Source organism: Nicotiana tabacum, chromosome 15 (genome assembly GCF_000715075.1).
Source record: "Nicotiana tabacum cultivar K326 chromosome 15, ASM71507v2, whole genome shotgun sequence".
In the NCBI taxonomy this organism is placed as follows: domain Eukaryota; kingdom Viridiplantae; phylum Streptophyta; class Magnoliopsida; order Solanales; family Solanaceae; genus Nicotiana; species Nicotiana tabacum.
Window position 1 is genome coordinate 33,605,820 of NC_134094.1, and position 17,716 is coordinate 33,623,535.

Genomic DNA, 17,716 nt, shown 5'->3' on the forward strand with positions numbered 1-17,716 from the left:
TTTCATGCATTTCTACACCTAACAGCTTGGATTTTAAAGTAAAATTTGACTATTTTTGGTAAAACTTTTGAAAGTGAATGATAGAGATTTGAACCCTAATTTGGAGTCGGTTTTGAATGAAACTTGTATATTTGGACTCGTATTGAAATGAGTGATCGGATTTATGAGTTTAATCGGATTCTGGGAGGCCGACCAAGGTTGATTTTTTGGTTGACTTTGTGTATTTGATTAAAGATTCAACCTTTATCATTTGAGTTCGATTTCTATAGCTTTGTTTGACATTATTCTGTTGTATTTGTCTAGATTCGAGCCGTTTGGAGTTGAATTTTTGAGGATTTAGCATTCTGGTGATTTTAAGCGAGCGGGTGGAGGTAAGTCTCTTGGCTAATCTTTTTAAGAGAGAACCACTAGGATTTTACTTGTTTGCTATGTGTTTAAGGTATTGGGGTAGTGTATATATGTGGTGGTGAGCGTATATGCATTTATCGAGTTTATGTCATGATGGGGTAGAATTAAAATATTTTATGCCTTGTTTTGACTATATGTTCATTTGATTCATGATTTATTTGACCTATGTGACTACATATGCTCTCTTATTTATGTTAGAAATCATGCATAGACGTATGCTTATTTGTGAAAGCATGAGAACTTATTCTTGATATGTTGAATCTCTTAAATTGTCCGCAGTCAAATAAAGATTCAATGAGAACATATCTGTATGATTTCTATTAAGTCCTTGTGCACCTTTTATATGTAATTCTTGAGCATATGCATGCATTTTGAATAAGGACACTTGACTTAGATTGAGGATTTTTGGCACGAAAGGTAAATCGTGCTGATGAGATACGATTATGACACATTGGACATGATCATTGGATATTGATTTAAGAGTGATGCTATTATGCTCCGCTTTGCGCTTGGATTTGGATCCGTCCCTCCGGAGTCAGGTGATAACCCATGTTACTTTGGGCCCTGAGAGCGTGGTCAGTACATAAATTTTGTAATGGGTCGATACATGAGTTTTGTATTGGGTTACGTGGACATATAGATTGTGTATCGGGGTACATGGATCTTGTACCAGTATGAGCATGCATTCATATTATTGAATTATTTAGAGATATTTATTTAACAATTAATTATTACTTGATATCCTTATACGCTAGTTGGGAGTTCCGCCTCCGTTATTTGAGCATGCTATCTTTTAACATCATATTTTAGCATCGTTAAGAATATTTTTGTACTGGAAGAGCACGCTTCTTACTTTAACTATTGATCGCTGTATTCTTGTTATTCATGACGTTATCTACTGTTTCAGTTCTTAACTCTATTATTACACTTGTGCGGTAAGTATTTAGAAGCATCTAGCCGCACTACTACTTCTTCGAGGTTAGACTTGATACTTACAAGGTATCGATTATGGTGTACTCATACTATGTTTCTGCATATCTTGTTGTGTAGATCCGTAAGTGGGTCCTAGAAGAGCTTCCTAATTGAGCTAAGAGACTACACTAAGACTTATGGTGAGCTGCACTTCATAGACCTGCTTTGCAGTTCCCGAGTCCCTGTTTCTTATATATTTTCTGTTTACTTGTATTTCAGACAGCTTGTGATGTATACAGACTTATTCCCTTTTTTGTAGTTTGCTTATGTACCTGTGCCACCTAGTATTGGGGGCTGTATGATATTGACCGCATTTAGGCCGTATTATGACTTTATCAGATGTTGATATTGTTTTGGATTATTACTGTCTTCACTTATGCTATATCATTGTTAATTAAAAAAAGGTCTTTATTTGTGGATTGTGAATTGGCTTGCTTAGCAAGTTCAGCTAGGTGCCATCACGGCCTCGAGATAGGATTTTGGGTCATGACAAGTTGGTATCAGAGCTATAGGTTGTGTAGGTCTCACGAGTCACGAGCAGGTCTAATAGAGTCTTGTGCATCAGTACGGAGATATTTGTACTTATCTCCGAAAGGCTACAGGATGTTAGGAAACTACCCTTCTTTCATTCTTTATCATGCGGCTTTATTGATCCGAAGATTGAATCCTTGTCTTTCTATTTTATCATAGATGGTGAGAACACGTTCATCGGGAGCATATGGACAGGCATCAGCCCCTCAGGCTAGGACCGTGAGAGGCCATGATCGAGACAAAGGTAGAGGTGGAGCCCACGCTTCAGTTAGAGCCCCTGCTAGGGCAGTCACTGTGGAGCCACTAGTAGTTGCGGTGGAGGAGTAGATTTTTTATCAGGGTGAGCTAGTTGGAACAACACAGGTCCCCGAGGGGTTTATTGCTACCCCATTACTTTAGGATGTGGTCTTGTGTAAGGTCTAGCACAGACCGAAGTACTTCATGTAGCATCGATTACTTCTCAAGCAGGGGGAGAGGCACAAAGTCCCACTACTCACACTCTTGAGCAAGTTGCTGCAGTTTATCAGACACCAAGAGTAGTACCGTTTTAGGGATATCCTCTCATACTTGTTGTTAGGCGGTTTATCAACAACTATGAGAGAATATCCCCAAATGGTATGTTATACCCGACCGGTCATTTTCTGTAATTGTGTCCCGTTTCCCCTTTTGATGATTCACATATGTGCGCTTATGATTTTATGACTTGCGGGGTCGGTTAGTTTCGTTCTGGGAAGCTTTTGGGTTGATTTGGACCCTTGATTCTTGACTTAGAGGTTTAAATTAGAAAATGTTCACCAAACTTTGATTTTTGTGAAAACGACCCAAGAACTGTGTTTTGATGGGAAGCTTTCGGTTGATTTGGACCCTTGATTATTGACATAGAAGTTTAAATTAGAAAATATTGACCAAACTTTGAATTTTATGAAAACGACCCTAGAATTGTGTTTTGATGACTCCGATAGCTTCGTATCGTGATTTTGGACTTGGGCATATGCCCGAAATTAATTTCGGAAGTCCTTAGGTTGATTTGTATTGATTTGCCGAAGTTTGGCAATTTGAAGTTAAAAGGTTTGACCGTAGGTTGACTTTTATCTATCAAGCTCGGAAATTGATTTTGGGACTTGTAATAGGTTCGTTATGGTATTTAGAACTTGCCTGCAAAATTTGGTGTCATTTGGAGTTGATTTGATAAGGTTCGGACGTTTAGTTGTAATTCTAGGAATTTTTTAACCTTACTTTGAAATTCATGCGTTTGAGTTCGATTTGTAGTTTTAGATGTTATTTTTTTGTTTTGATCACGCGAGCGAGTTCGTACGATATTTTTAGACTTATGTGGATGTTTTGTTTGAAACCCCGAGGGCTCAGATGAGTTCCTGACATGTATTAGAATGGTTTTGAACTTAAAATGAACTGTTGGTGTGCTGGTGCTCTGTTATCACAATTACGAGCACCAGCCTTGCAATTGCAAAGGTGACAGTAGAGGGCAGACATGGGAAATACGACTTCCCCTTCGCATTTGTGAAGGCAGCAGAATTTGGTCTAAGTTCGCAATTGTGAAATTTGTTCGCTTTTGCGAAGTTCCCAGCTTCGCAATTGCGAAGCCTTTCTCGCAAATGCGAGCCCTGGTCCGCAATTGTGAGGGTTCGCAAATGCGAACCCTGTGTCGCAAATGCAACATTTGTAGCTGGTAAAAGGGCAGAGAGACGGGATTTTTGAAAACATTCTCTCATTTTAAACGCTAGACTCGGTAGGAGGCGATTTGGAGAGGGGATTTTCACCTACAAACTTTGGGTAAGTGATATTAATCTATTTCTAATCAAATTCCATCAATATATCTTAGATTTTAACATCAATATCATGGGAATCAATGTGAAAATTTGTGAAACTTTATCAAGTTTTTGAAAATTAACAAATTGAGTTTGGAGAGTCGATTTGGACTCAGATTTTGCAACTAATCACATATATGGGTAGTCGGAATCTACCATTAGACCCGGGTTTTGACCGGGCGGGCCCTTGGTTGACTTTTTGGGAAAAATGTAAAGATCTTAGTTTTATCTATTACAATTGATTTCCCTAGCATTGTTTGATGATATTAAGTCGATCTTGGTTAGAGGTGATCCGTGTGGAGGCAAATTTTAAGAGAAAAGCTATTTTCGAGTGTTGAATTGGCCTAGTTGAGGAAAGTATCTAGCCTAACTTTGTGGGGGGAGGGGGGGAACTACCCCTTAGGATTGTATGTGGTATTTGACCGGTTTAGGATACTTAGACTCTTTCTATGCTTTAATTGAATTAGTATCATGTTCTAAATTCTCATAGTTAATCTATTCTTGCTTGTGTTAGTCTATCCTTACATGCCTTAAATAATTTCATTAACACTTGTCCTACATTTTAATTGATAAATTGCTCTCTTGCTTTAGTTGAACTTGTTGCCTGTATTAATGTTGCATGTTATCTCTTTCATTGTTAATTATTATTATTTGAAGTTATTGTTTGTATTATCTCCTTCATTCTCAATTCCGATTACTTGAAGTTATTGTTCATGTTATCTCTTTCCTTGTTGATTTCCTTTATTTTAAGTCATTGTTATACGTTATCTCCTCCATTGTGAGTTATTCTTATTTAATATCGTGATTTTTGCATTAACTCATTGTTGAGTTGTTGGTGTTGAGGTTGTAAAAGCCGTTATCTCGTTTAGGCAAATATGTTATTGTTGAAACATCTTCCTTGTTGAGCATTTTTCATTCATCATTGTTGTTGATATTCTTATACCCATTGTGGTGGAGCCATGGGCTATTATTGTGAAAATATTGATATTGTTGATTGTTGGCAAGTTGTGATATATAGGCACTTGTGGTGCGAGTTGTTATTGTGATTTGATATTGATGTGCATGTGGCGGTTTAAGTCTTGGGGTTAATGTGCATGTGGCGGTATAAGGTGGGACTTATGTGCATGTTATTTGTTACGGAACTACGTGAAGCCACGCGGCATCATAAGGTGGGCTAAAGTGCGTGGAGCTATTTCGAGAAAATATTTTTCGGAACCTATTTCAAATGTAAGGCTCACGCGGCGGTATAAGAAAAGATTGTGATTGAGATTGTGAATTGTGAATGAGGCGGTACCTTGGTTGTGATTCTTGATATATACACATGAGGCGGTACCTCGGTTATGATTCTTGATATATATATACATGAGGCGGTACCCCGGTGGTGATTCTTATTGTACATGAGGTGGTAATTCTTGTTGTTTTCTTCTTCCTTGTTTTTGTCAGTTGTTGTCCGTATATTGTCTTGTGGTTCTCCTTAATTGGGTTCTTCATGTTATTTCCGTGCTTACAATTCTGGTATTAGTTCATGTTGTTAACTGTATCGTATCAGTTATTTCTGCGCTTTCCATTATTTATCCTTACTACGTTTTCATACTGTTTATTTATATCCTAGTAGGTGTCTTGACCTGGCCTTGTCACTACTCTACCTAGGTTAGGCTTGATACTTACTGGGTACCGTTGTGGTGTACTCATACCACGCTCTGCACATATTTTTATGCAGATCCAAGTACGTCTGCTCGTGCCAGACGCTAGAGTTGATTTGAGTAGCTGCCTTTTGGAGACTTCAAGGTATATCTACCCTATGTCCGTAGGCCTTGGAGTCACCTTCCCTACCTTTACTTCCTATTGTATTTTCTTTCAGACAGTGGTGTATTAGATATTATAGTTTTCATTCTATAGAGTTTATGACTCAGTTCCAGCGGTCTTGGGGAGAGTACTGTTGTTGACCCGATTTCGGAAGTTTATATAAGTTATTCAGCCTTGTTTTAGCATTTGTTAAATTATTTTTGTCAAGTTATTATTAATTGTTTTGCTTACCTAGTCGTAGAGACTAGGTGCCATCATAACATTCTACGGAGAGAAATTGGGGTTGTTACAAGTTGGTATCAGAGCTATAGGCTCATATGTGTTACAAGTCATAAACAGGTTTAGTAGAGTGTTGCGGATCGGTACGGAGATGCCTGTACTTATCTTCGAGAGGCTACAGAACTGTTAGAAAAACTTCACTTCTTTGATTCCTTATCGTGCGAAGTGGTTGACTTCAAAAACTGAATCTTTTAATTTTCATTCTCTCACAGATAGTGAGGACATGCACCGTTGGAGGACATGCACTGTTGGAGGACATGCACTGCTGCCCCAAAATCGAGGAGCATGACCGGTGCTCAACCGAGTGAACCCGACCGAGCAAGCCTGTTAGATTTCCCTTTACCCAAACTCATCCACGAATGGAGATAATACACACTTTCATTAATTAGACAGAAACATGATCATGTCTACAATACCAATTCATTACCAATAGTTTTCGTCATTTTTAAAGTCTCAAATGTGACAAGTAATACAACCACAACATAACATAATTTGTCTTTCACAGCACCAATATACAACCCACACTATGTCTACGGAGCATCTATAGATAAAGAAGAGTACAATAATAATGCCGGCAACAAGGCCTTGGCTATACCTCAAACAGAATATACAAAGAACAAAAGAAACATGACCCCAGGATGAAGTGGGGCTCACCAAGTAAACTGGGAAGAAGGTGTACTGCTATCACTTATCAATACCTCCTACTTTGGAACCACCTAAATCAATTTAAAGATGCAGCGCCCCCGGCAAAGGGGACGTTAGTACCGTCGAATAGTACTAGTATGAAAACCAAACACCAATTTAAGAATTTAGAAATACAATATGAATATGATGAATCAGAGCGACAATAGAATAATATAGATAACCATTTAAACCAGAGCAAGGTTATTAAGAGCTATCAATAACATTTATAGGATATAAGATGAGATCCTCTCTAAACCATCTTCACACAAAGCGGCTCTGCCGCCTCACCCGATGTATGCGGGTGGATGTATAACCACAGTACCAAGAACCTACACAAAGAGGCTATGCCGCCTCACCCCAATATATATATGTGGGTGGTGGTGCCACAACAATACCAAAACTATACACAAAGCGGTCGTACCGCCTCACTCCAATGTATGTGGGTGGAGGTGCAGTCCCACAATACCATAATCCCTACACAAAGCGGTCATGACGCCTCACCCCAACATATGTGGGTGGAGGTGTATCACAATCCCAATCTCTACACAACTTGGCATAATAACTTTGACATAAGTCACGACTTGAAATTTTAACATGTGGATACACAATCCATAGTTTGGAACATATCCTCAATTTATAATGCAATATGATAAGAGCATTTGAAACACGAATTGAACATATATCTTTATCACAAAACTTATCAGAATACTCGATTTAAAATCAACATCTTGGAACTTACAAGGATAATGGGAATTCCAATTCTTAAAGAAGAGTTTAGCCAACATACCTCACTTGAGCTTCCTTAGACTCTAAGTGTTTCGGAATTCTTAGCAACTTCAATCTATTTTAGAAATATAATAAATTGAACCAAAATTAGGAAGATGCTCATGGTTCTAGCTCATTTGAGCATTTTATCAAACACTAGGTATGCATAAGGTTTCAAGGTCCTTTTATGGAGAATTTCATCATCCCACAACCCAATCTTTTCCATGCCTAGTTCAACATCTTCCTACATCCCTTGATATCACATGCATGTAACATAAACAACTCTCATGCCCAAAAATTATCTTGCTAATTACCCATTTTCAGAAATTTCGAAATTAGGGGTTAGGGTGTAGAATCTTACTTCTAGGATGAAGATCTAGTGATTTTCCCTTCTTAATCTTCTAAAACTTGAGCAAGAATTTAAAAACAATTATTGAAGAACACCTTCTCACTCTAGGGCACTCTCTCTTACTCTAAAATGTTAGATTATAGCTCAAAAATGGTCCAAAAGTGTATTTAACAAAATAGGGTCGGGTTTTGAAAACCCAAAAATATAGCTCCGGAACAAGGCCTGCGATCACATAATCAATCTGCAGACCGCATATCGGTCGCATAATTACTGACCAAAAATATGTATGTGTCTACGGTACTATGCGGTCCGTATAACTGTTCTGTGGTCGCATAATGCACCGCAGAACAGCTATGCAGTCGCATAGTCGACCGCATAATTGCTTTCAGACTGACCCTCTCCTGCCTCACTTATGCGGCAATTATGCGGCCCGCACAGTGATTCTGCGATCGCATAATAGACCGCAGAAACGCACTTTTCTGCCAAAAATTTTACTTTACTTTCCGGTGCATTGCTCAAACACGTAAGCCTAGTCCGGCACCATGAAACATTATTTTTCTTTGCAAAAATTTTATGGGGCCTTACATTCTCCCTCATTTAGGATCATTTGTCCTCGAATGAGGGTCAAAATCTGTTATTAGCATCTTATGCAACTCAGTTTTCATACCACACACCAGCAGCCCCAAATTTGACTAACTCCCTAAATTTCCAAAACTTTCGCCAGAGTTTCCCTTGTAACTAGGCCTATCCACCTGTCAGAGAGATCTAGAAACACATCCTAACAACATATACATAATCCAACGACGTAACATAATACAAAACCACACCAACTGTGGCCTCATAAGCAATATATTTCCGGAAATGAACACCCTTAACGCCAATTGTTCAAATGATACATAATTCATAAAAAGTAAGTCTTATAATTTTCCTAGATCACAACTTTATAAATACATGGTCATTCAAACAATTAAGGATATTTTTTCTTCATTTCTTCCTCGGCCTCCCAAGTAGCCTCTTCAACCTGTTGGTTTCGCCATAACACTTTCACGGATGCAATTTCTTTATTTCTCAATTTTCGGACTTGCCGATCAATAATAGAAACCGAAATCTCTTCGTAAGTCAATTTCTCATTTACCTCATTAGTCTCAACCGGGACAATGAGTGTCATATCTCCAACTATTTTCTTCAACATAGACACATGAAACACCAGGTGTACTAATGACATCTCAGGTGGTAGCTCAACCTTGTACGCCACCTCACCGATCATCTGAATGATTTTGTACGGTCCGACATACCTCGGACTCAGTTTCCCTTTCTTACCAAATCGCATTACTATTTTCATGGGGGAAACTTTCAAGAATACCCAATCATCTTCTTTGAACTCCAAATCCCTACGACGAACATCCGAATAGGATTTCTGACGACTCTGATTAGTCTTTAACCGCTCCTTAATGATTTTAAATTTTTCCATGGCTAGATGCATGGGGTCTGGCCCTATCAACTCTACTTCCCCAATTTCGAACCACCCAATGAGAGATCTACATCTTCGATCATATAAAGCATCGAACGGTGCCATTTGAATGCTAGCATGATAGCTATTGTTGTATGCAAATTCTATAAGTGGTAAATGATTATTCCAGCTACCTTTGAAGTCTAGAACACAAGTGCGCAACATATCCTCAAGCGTCTGAATAGTTCGCTCTGCCTGCCCGTCAGTCTGCGGGTGAAAGGATGTACTAAGATTCACCTGAGTACCCAAACCTTGCTGAAATTTCTTCCAAAAATTAGCAGTGAATTGTGCTCCCCGATCAGAAATGATGGAAACTGGGGTGCCATGCAACCTGGCTATTTCTTTGATATACAACTGAGCATACTGCTCAGCTGTGTCGGTAGACTTAACCGGTAAAACGTGTGCTGACTTCGTTAGTCAATCCACAATCACCCAAATTGAGTCAAACTTGCACGGAGTGTGCGGTAATCCTACCACACAGTCTATATTAATCATTTCCCATTTCCATATTGGAATTTCTATGTTCTGTGCTAACCCACCGAGCCTTTGGTGTTCGGCCTTCACTTGATGACAATTCGGACATCTTGCCACAAAGTCCGCCACATTTCTCTTCATATTATTCCACCAATAGACTTCCTTAAGATCATGATACATATTTGTAGAGCCTGGGTGCACGGAATACCTAGAAGTGTGAGCTTCAGTTATAATTCTTTCATGGAGACCATCCACGTTTTGAACACATAGTCGCCCTTGGTAACTTAGTGTACCATCATCCATGCCAAGAGAAAAGGACATGGTCTTATGTTTATGAATCCCCTCTTTTAACTACACCAACAATTGATCGTTGTATTTCTTCTCTTTGACTTCCACAACAAGCGATGATTCAGCCCTATTTTGCACAATTACCTCTCCTTCACTAGAGTCCGCAAGACGAACTCCCAAACTATCCAATCGGTGAACTTCCTTGGCCAATGGCCTTTGATATGCCTCCAAGTGAGCCAAACTACCCATGGATTTCCGGCTAAGAGCATCTGCCACAACATTGGCCTTTCCAGGATGATATAGAATATCAATGTCGTAGTCCTTGAGTAACTCAAGCCATTTTCTCTGCCTCAGATTCAATTCTTTCTACTTGAAAATATATTGAAGGATCTTATGGTCCGTGAATATATCCACATAGACCCCATATAAATAATGATGCCAAATTTCAATGCAAATACCACTGCCTCAAGTTCTAAATCATGTGTTGGATAGTTCTTTTCATGATTCTTGAGTTTCCTAGAAGCATAAGCTATAACCTTTCCATGTTGCATTAATACACATCCAAGCCCGATTCCTGAAGCATCACAATATACCATAAATCCATCTATACCATCTGGGGAGTCAACACCGGTGTCGTAGTCAATCTTGCTTTCAATTCCTGGAAACTCTTTTTACAAGCATCTGACCATTGGAACTTAATCACCTTCTGCGTCAATTTAGTCAATGGGGAGGCAAGAGTAGAAAGCTCCTCCACAAAATTCATGTAATATCCAGCTAAGCCTAAGAAACTGCGAATCTCTGTTGGAGTTGTAGGCCTCGGCCAATTCTTCACAGCAGAAATTTTCTGAAAATCAACCTTAATTCCCTCACTAGAAACTACATGACCTAAGAATATGATTGATTCAAGCCAAAATTCACACTTGGAAAACTTTGCATATAACTGGTGCTAATGTAGGCTTCGCATAACTACCCTGAGATGATCGGCATGGTCTTCTCGACTTCGTGAATATAAAAGAATATCGTCAATAAACACTATCACAAATGAGTCGAGGAATGGCTTAAAAACTCGATTCATAAGATCCATGAAAGCTGCTGGGACATTTGTTAGCCCAAAAGACATCACCAAAAACTCAAAGTGCCCATATCGGGTTCTAAAAGCTATTTTCGGAATATCCCGCTCCCTGATCTTCAATTGGTGATACCCGGATCGTAAATCAATTTTGGAGAAGTATCTAGCACCTTGCAATTGGTCAAACAAGTCATATATCCTTGGCAGTGAGAATTTATTCTTGATTGTCACCTTATTAAGTTGTCGATAGTCAATACATATTCTTAGTGACCTGTCTTTCTTCCTTACAAAAAGGACCGGTGCGCCCCAAGGTGACACACTCGGCCATGTGAAGCCCTTTTTCTAACAAGTCCTTCAGCTGCTCCTTTAGTTCCTTCAATTCTGCCGATGCCATTCAATAGGGCGGAATAGATATAGGATGCGTGTCTGACATTACATCAATCCAAAAATCAATCTCCCTATCTGGTGGGATCCCAGGGAGATCTTCCGGAAAGACTCTCGGAAATTCATTCACAACAGGCACGGACTCAAGTGTAGGTGCCTCAGCATCGATATCCGTAACTCGGACCAAATTGTAAATACACCCCTTGTTGATCATTTTTGTGGCTTTAAGGTAAACAATAAACCTACCCTTAGACACTACATCATCACCCTTCCACTCAATAATTGGCTCGTTTTGAAATTCGAACCTAACGGTCCTGGTTCGGCAATCAAGCTTGGCAAAACAAGAACAAAGCCAGTCCATCCCCATTATCATATCAAAATCAAACATTCCCAATTCAATGAGATCGGCCATGGTACCCCGACCACACGACATGAAAACGCAATCCCTATAAACCCGCGCGGCCAAAATAGACTCACCAACCGGAGTAGATACAGAGAACGACTCTTGAAGTTGTTCTGGATCTATCCCAAATTCCATAGCAACATAAGGTGTGACATATGACAAAGTGGAACCAGGATCAATAAGAGCAGATACATCATGGGATTGGACAGACAATATACCTGTGACAACATCTCGAGAAGCCTCTGATTCCCGACGCCTCCGCAGAGCATAAAATCTATTGGGTCCTCCCTAATTATGTGCACCACCCCTAGTTGCACCATGTCCTGCGGGTGCTGGGGTGCCTCAAGCTGGGGGTGTTGTGGATGTAGTAGCTGCAGAATTAGCTAGTTGTGCCGCACCTCTGCCCATATTTCGGTAGGACGAGCTGCAATCTCTCTGAATCTGACCCCTCACACCACACCCATAGCACACTGGTAGGTCTATGAAGCAGTACCCAAAGTGCATCCTCCCACACTTATGTCATGGAAGCCCCCGCTGCTGAAACTTTCTATCGGGCCTACCCTGCTGGTAGGGTCCCCTGTTGTCCTGACTGGGTCTAGATACTGTGCACCCATCGAAGACTGGGCGAATGATTGGGATGGTCCTGATGACCCTCCCCTGAATGACGAACTACCGCCACCACCACCGGAAGAACCACCAAAGTTACCTGTGGACTGGGCCTTGCTGTTACTCTGATGCTCCATTCTATTCTTCAACTTGCAGGTCTCTATGGCTTGAGCAAATGCCACCATCTTACCATAGTTCATATAGGAATTCAAGGCAGCTATAGAGGCCTCATTGATAACCAAGGGGCTAAGGCCCTATACAAACCGGCGCACTCTAGCCTCTATAGTGGGCAACATGTAAATAGCATATTTGGACAGGCGCGCAAACTTCATATGATACTCCCACACATTCATACTACCCTGCCTCAGGCTTTCAAACTCAGCGGCACGGGCTGCCTTAGTTTTGGCAGGCAAGAAATGATCCATAAAAGTATCTATGAACTCACCCCACCTCGCCGGAGGGCTTCCTTCCTCACGGGATTCCTCCCATAACTCAAACCAAGAATAGGCCACATCTTTCAGGCGGTAGGAGGCTAACTCCACTCCCTCCGTCTCTGTAGCATGCATAACCCGAAGAGTCTTGTGCATCTTATCAATGAAGTCTCGGGGGTCTTCCTCGGGATCAGTACCCGTAAACACTGGAGGATCTAATTGAAGAAACTTATTTACCCTAGAACTACCAGGTTCCCCTAGATAACTGGAAGAAGTAGGCCCAACACTCGAACTCTGGGCCTGAGAAGCCACTATCTGTGTCAACATCTGTATAGTTCCCCTAAGATCAACATCAGACACACCAGAATCGGAAGATGGAGCTGGAGGTGGAACTGGAATATCAGTTGGAGGAACTGTTGCACCTTCAGTAGGTGTAGGGATATGTGCGGTCTGATCAGCTGTAGTAGAATCAGGTAGCGTAGTAACTGGGAAATATACTCACCCTTTGGGTGCTCACACCCATCATCAATTATAGGATCAATTGCCACTCTTGGGGTGACATTAGTTCTTTGGCTAGTTCTTGCCTTCTTCTTCGGTGGCATGTACTGAAAATTAGAGCAACTTAGGAGTTAAAGGGGGAACAATCTTACAACCAGCTTTATCGCACGATCAAGAACATGAAATAAGGGTATTATTCCTAAATGTCCGTGTAGCATCCTAATTGTAGATGTGGTCGACAACACACCGATAATAAGGACTCTACTAGACACGACTCCGAGACATCCTAGGATACTTTAAAACCTTAGGCTCTGATACCACATTTGTCATGCCCCAAAACCGAGGAGCGCGACCGGCGCTGAACCGAGTGAACCCAACTGAGCAAGCCTGCTAGATTTCCTTCTACCCAAACTTATCCACGAATGGAGATAATACATACTTTCATTAATTAGACAAAAACGTGATCATGTCTACAATACCAATTCATTACCAATAGTTTTCGTCATTTTTAAAGTCTCAAATGTGACAAGTAATACAACCACAACATAACATAGTTTGTCTTTTCCAGCACCAATACACAACCCACACTATCTCTACAGAGCCTCTATATATAAATAAGAGTATAATGATAATGCTGGCAATACGGCCCCGGCTATACCTCAAACAAAATACACAAAGAACAAAAGATACATGACCCCGGGATGAAGTGGGGCTCACGAAGTCAACTGGGAAGAAGGTGTACTGCTATCACTGATCAATACCTCCTGTTATGGAACCACATGCATCTATTTAAAGGTGCAGCGCCCCCGGCAAAAGGGACGTTAGTACCGTCGAATAGTACTAGTATGAAAACCAAACACCAATTTAAGAATTTAGAAATACAATATGAATATGATGAATCAGAGCGACAATAGAATAGTATAGATAACCATTTAAACCAGAGCAAGCTTATTATGAGCTATCAAGAACATTTATAGGATATGAGATGAGATCCTCTGTAACCATCTTCACACAAAGCGGCCCTGCTGCCTCACCCGATGTATGCAGGTGGAGGTGTAAGTACAATACCACAACTCTACCCAAGCGGCTCCGCCGCCTCACACCAATGTATGCAGGTGGATGTATAACCAGTGTACCAAGAACCTACACAAAATGGCTATGCCGCTCACCCCAATGTATGTGGGTGGAAATGCATCAACGATACCAATGCCAACACAAAGCAGTTATGCCGCCTCACCCCAATATATATATGTGGGTGGTGGTGCCACAATAATACCAAAACTATACACAAAGCGGTCGTACCGCCTCACCCCAATGTATGCGGGTAGAGGTGCAGTCCCACAATACCATAATCCCTACACAAAATGGTCATGATGCCTCACCCCAATATATGCGGGTAGAGGTGAATCACAATCCCAATCTCTACACTACTTGGCATAATAACTTTCACATAAGTCACGACTTGAAATTTTAACATGTGGATACACAATCCATAGTTTGGAACACATCCCCAATTTATAATGCAATATTATAAGAGTATTTGAAGCACGAATTGAACATATATCTTTATCACAAAACTTATCGGAATACTCAATTTGTAATCAACATCTTGGAACTTACAAGGATAATGGGAATTCCAATTCTTAAAGAAGAGTTTAGCCAACATACCTCACTTGAGCTTCCTTACACTCTAAATATTTCGGAATTCTTAGCAACTTCAATATATTTTAGAAATATAACAAATTGAACCAAAATTAGGAAGATGATCATGGTTCTAGCTCATTTGAGCATTTTATCAAACACTAGGTGTGCATAAGGTTTCAAGGTCCTTTCATGGAGAATTCCATCATCCCACAACCCAATCTTTTCCATGCCTAGTTCAACAATCTTCCTACACCCCTTGATATCACATGCATGTAACATAAAAAACTCTCATGCCCAAAAATTATCTTGCTAATTACCCATTTTCAGAAAATTTCTAAATTAGGGGTTAGGGTATAGAATCTTACCTCTAGGATGAAGACCTAGTGATTTCCCCTTCTTAATCTTCCAAAACTTGAGCAAGAATTGAAAAATAATTATTGAAGAACACCTTCTCACTCTAGGGCAGTCTCTCTCACTCTAAAATATAAGATAATAGCTCAAAAATCATCCAAAGAGTGTATTTAACAAAATAGGGTCGGGTTTTAAAAACCCAAAAATATAGCTCCTGAATAAGGTCTGCGATTGCATATGCGATCGCATAATTAATATGAGGACCGCATATTAGTCGCATAATTGCTGACCAAAACGACCAAAAATATGTGTGTGTCTGCGGTCACTATGCAGTCTGCATAACTATTCTATGGCCGCATAATGCACCGCTGAATAGTTATGTGGTCGCATAGTTGACCGCATAATTGCTTCCAGACTGACCCTCTGCTGCCTCACTTCTACGGCCATTATGCGGCCCGTTTAGTGATTCTGCGATCGCATAATGAACCTCAGAAACGCAGAGGAGCCAAAACTTTTACTTTACTTTCCAGTTCATTATTCAACCCAAAAGGTCCGAGCCACTGTTCACAAGCTCGCCGCGAAGAATTTCTACAATCCTCAAACACGTAAGCCTAGTCCGGCACCATGAAATATTATTTTTCATTGCAAAATTTTACAAGGCCTTACACGAGCTGTGGCAGAGGAGCCACTTGGGGGGGTAGTCACCCGAGGTGCCTACTGCCACCCCTGCACTACAGGAGACCCTCGCACAGTTCTTGAGAATGTTTGATACTCTAGCTCGGGTGGGGTTGATTCTACTTGCACCAGCCATATCTTAGGTGGGGGGAGAGGCTTAGACTCCCGCGGACCGTACTCCAGAGCAGCGGGTCCAGGTGGATCAGGTCCCAGAAGTTATACCGGTTCAACCTGTTGTTCCAGTTTAGCCCGCAGTTAGGGCAGTAGCATTTGAGTAGGAGCAGCTTAGACTCGAGAGGTTCAATAAGTATCATCCTCCTACTTACAGTGGTTAAGTTTTAGAGGATGCACATGGTTTTCTTGTGGATTGCCACTGCATTCTCCATACCATAGGTAGTGTGGAGACAAACGGGGTTGCTTTCACTACTTTCCAGCTGTCAGGAGCAACGTATCAGTAGTGGCGAGTGTACAAGGAGGGTAGCCTAGGTGATGCAGCTTCACTTACATGGACTCGGTTTTCAGAGTTGCTCTTGAGAGAGTTTGTTCATCACTCTTAGGGATACATGGTGCACGGAGTTTGAGCAGCTGCACCAGGGTACTATGACAGTGTTAGAGTATGTTGTTTAATTCAGTGACTTGTCAAAATACGCACCTGCCTTGGTTTCTACAGTCAGAGAGCGAGTCTATCGATTCATCGAGGGGCTCAACTATGGTATTAGATTCAGCATGGACCAAAAGTTGGAATAGATACCCCATATTAGCACGTGGTTGTGATTTCATGGAGGTTGGAGGGTATGAGGGGTTGTAAGAGAGAGAGGATAGGGAGGCCAAGAGGCCTCGTGGTATGGGACAATTTAGTGGTGGTCACGTTACAGCTACAGCCCGTCATGGTAGAGGCTTTGTGAACCATCCAGTTCATTAACACTTCCAACTTCTAGTGGTGCTCCGGTTGATCTGAGGCTCAGGTTGCACACTTTGCTCAACCACTTTCTAGTGCACCTCCTATATGGGGTGCCTTCAGCGGTCTGTCCAGCCAACCATGCCCTAGCCACTCCTAGCAGCCACACCCATCGAGAAGTTGCTTTGAGTGTTGTGATACCGGCCATATGGTTAGAGACTGTCCCAGACTCAGGAGGGGTACACCACAACAAACTACTCAGGATTCATGGATTCAGTCAGGTCCGCAGACTTCTCAGACCATGATTGGTGCCCTAGTTGCCACTCCACCCGCACAACTAGCTAGGGGTGGGGGACGGCGGGTAAAGGTCTCCCTAGAGGGGGAGGCCAGGCCTTATTCTATGCTTTTCTGCATAGGACGGAGGCAATTGCTTCAAACTCAGTCATTACAGGTATGGTTCCAGGTTTCCATAGAGATACATCAGTCTTATTTGATCCGAGATCCACTTATTCATATATGTCATCTTACTTTGCTCTGTATTTGGAAATATCTCATGATTCTTTGAGTTCTCCTATTTATGTGTCCACACCTGTGGGAGATTCTATTATTGTGAATTGTGTGTATCGGTCGTGCTTAGTTGTTATTGGTGGTTTTGAGACCAGAGATGACCTATTGTTACTTAGTATGGTAGACTTTGATGTTATCTTGGGCATGGACTGGTTGTCTTCCTTTCATACTATTCTAGATTGTTACGCCAAGACCGTGACGCTGGCTATGCCAGGCTTACCACGGTTAGAGTGGAAGGGTGCATCAAATTGTGTTCCTAGCATGGTTGTATCATTACTAAAGGCTCATCGGATGGTTG